The sequence below is a fragment of the Leiobunum rupestre genome, chromosome 4 (assembly GCF_980474605.1).
Source record: "Leiobunum rupestre chromosome 4, qqLeiRupe1.1.hap1, whole genome shotgun sequence".
In the NCBI taxonomy this organism is placed as follows: Eukaryota; Metazoa; Arthropoda; class Arachnida; order Opiliones; family Sclerosomatidae; genus Leiobunum; species Leiobunum rupestre.
This window is the reverse complement of record NC_143387.1, coordinates 28,552,292-28,555,608: the sequence shown is the minus strand read 5'-3', so window position 1 is coordinate 28,555,608 and position 3,317 is coordinate 28,552,292.

Here is a 3,317-nt window from a genome sequence, read left to right as displayed (position 1 = left end):
TTGAGGTAGACGGCGACACTATAAAGTTTATGAAAAATAAACGTTTTTAAAAAGTTATTAATTAATTACTAAATTATAGTACATTAAATTCTTATTAAAAATATATAATTTTTGTAATTTAAATTAACAATTAATTTTAACAGTAGTTAACACTCTCCGCCATAGACGGCACTATAATACGATTTTAAACTATCCAATCAGGGAAGATAATTTTGTATTTTAAATCTCGACAAAACCTTTCTCCACTAAAAACTGAAAACTTTCAACCAATCGTTGAAATTCAAACATATGACGTCATGCTGCTATCAGAGCGCCATTTACTAACAAATAACGCCATCACCACTTTACCCCTTTAAAGTCGCCTTTGTCCGTTAAAAATTGTAAATCGATCTATTAACTTTTTTTAACTGAGTGTGGGATCCCCAATCATTATCATTGTGGATTCCAAGCTAGCACCACTCCCGTCGGCAATTAGCTTCTCTAACTTAAATAGGGAATGCTATTTGCTGTCTTAAATGAATTAGCCTCGTTGGAAAGCTTTCCATTACCAAACTTATTCTTGACTTAATTATAAGCATTCAATTTTTTGATGAAGTACCTTTCTTAGTCACTCCCTTTACGTATCAATCTAAAAATATATAAATGAAGGAATAGTGGGAAGTAATGCACGGAAAAAACAAAAAGTCATAAATATAGTAACTTTAAAAAATATCAAAAGTAGTAAACAACAAAATTGAGTCCGAAAGTCAAACGAAAAAACAATACAGTGGTGAAATTGGAGATCTAGTGTAATCAGAACAGCTCGTCAGGAAAACGACAAAAGAGAGCAGGGGTCAAATAAATATCAGTAAGACGTGGGAAATATGGAGAACAGGATAATGAAAGCTTAATCGCTAGGATTGGCTTGAAACAATTGTTATTTTTAATAAAATTAAAAAGCACTGATGAAAATGACTTTTAGTTATTGGCCTTGGCAGCTCTAGGAGGATGGAAATTATGGAGAGGAAATAAAGGGAAATTGATTAGGTAGGCTTGGCAACGTTAAACCATTGTACTTAATACAATAAAGACATCTAGCGGAAATAGTTTGAACTTAAGAAAATATTTTCGGCTGCTGGTTTTTGGCACGCCATGTGTTGTTGTAGTTTTCACGATGAAACAACGAAAAGCGTTCAATTTAATTTTCCAAGAACACAACAATACTGTTTTTTCCAAAGGTAAAAAATGTGACGAAATATCGAGTACACTCAATTATAGTTAGCATTTTTCAAAATCATATGGGACTAGACCAACTTGTTTGCGTTGGGTATCAATTGATGGGCGCCAGCTTGGTGGGGTCCGTCAACCTCCCCCCTTTTGTTTATATACCTAGAAATTAGTAGAAGGATCTCTAAAGATAGTTCTCTATTGTTGTAGTATATTTTTCTGTATTTTTTCAATAACTTTCCAAACTCTTGTTTACTGTATTAAAAGAGGCAAGTAATGGTAAATATATATTGTTGTAATTAGATGATCAGCTTCCTCCACTAATTAAAATCAGTGTCCACTACTTAACCAAAGAAAACCCGTTAATACTTCATATTTCGAACGTCTAGCAGACGAAATTATATATACACGCATATATGTTAATCTAGTAACACTGCCTGCCGTAAGATGGCACTACATGCTTAGGTTAAAGTTTTAGCTCGACCTATGTTACCACAGGTGCGACGGGGGGAATACAGTTTTCCATTCCAGGATACGGGTCATTATTATTATTATTTTTCCGCGGCTGCGGTACCGCCGTCTATCGCGGCAAATAGGAACTAAAAACATCAGCTTTTAAGTAATTTATATATCAATCGTTAAGCAAATGAACGAAATTAGTTGTTACATGTTTGAAAACTTTAAAGAGAGTAGGGAAAATCGTCTGGTAACACACGCTACGATTTGTTTTCAACGTAATTAGCGACAATTACCCTTAGCTTACGTTAAACCTGGTGCCTTAAATGTGAAATTCCCATATCCACCATAATTATGAAAGTTCATACTCTGCGAGTGTTAGAATCGAATTTATTTTACGATACAAACATAGGGGAATAATGGTTCCTGTTATTTTAAACCCCGAGATAAAATAGTTTTTACAAGTAATTAATGGTCTAAATAGGAAATTTACTTTAAGCAGCTTTTACTTTAAATATCTATTTCATTAAATAATAAAATCCGTATCCATTTATCGTACGCCATTCTCACAAAAATTGGGATTTTTTTGCGTTGGTTTGTCAAGTTGAAGATTTTAAAGGTTTAATCAGCCAAAAGCTCTAAGCAGTTTTGAGAATATACATATTAGAGTTTAAATTTAAATGTCATTCATAGGGTTTCCCCTTAAAGCCCTCACCCGCCGGTTAAATAACAACGTCCAAACGATCCACCGCGCTATATAAAACTAATAATAATAAGTTAATACCCGAGGCAGCACCTTAGGCCTAAGTCAGCTAGCGACGTTTAAGGTGATGAATTAAATTATCTTTGACCAGAGGCGAACAAGAACATGTACGCGTATAAAATTTTAACTATGAAATAATTCCTATCACCATCGTAAAGAAAGTAAATTAAAATATAATTAAGGGAACGTGTTTAGCAATGTCGAAAGGTTTATGGCTAATATATAAACATAACTTCTAAGGCTAACTTGCCCCTGTCTAAGTTAACAAAACCCCAATCTTCTAACTTAGACTAGTCTCTCGCAAAAATGTCCTTAAAATTAGCAAACATTGAGTTTTTTAGTATTTCAACCAAACTTATAGAATTAACCAAAAATTTACATTATCTGAAAAATTCGAGTGCACATTTTGTTTCACTTTACCCAAATCAAAACTATTCTATCCTTATTTAATTAATTTCATTGTTGCAGTGTTTCATCTTAAAGACTGAGAACATAGTGGATTTCCACCCCTCTCATATTGTACTAAATGTTTTGACGAGTGACAACTGATTGACGTCTCTGACAACTTACTTGATAGCTCTGACAACTTACTTAATAGCACTGACAACTTGATTGAAATCTCTGACAGTTTGAATGACCACTCGGACAATTCTGGATATAGTAGTTATTGATGTTCACTATGTATATTCTATTCAAAAACAGTCTGAGCCGTCGGTCAAGCTGTCCAGTGTCCACGCTGTCACTTCTCAAGAAATCGACAAGTTCAGTTTAAGCGGGGGCCAAAAATCGTGCATGAGAAAATATAATCTCTTATCTGTTCTGCGCCTTTAAATTGCTTTCTGTATCATTTGGAAATGAAAAATCTTTAAATCAAATTATTTAATATTTTTCC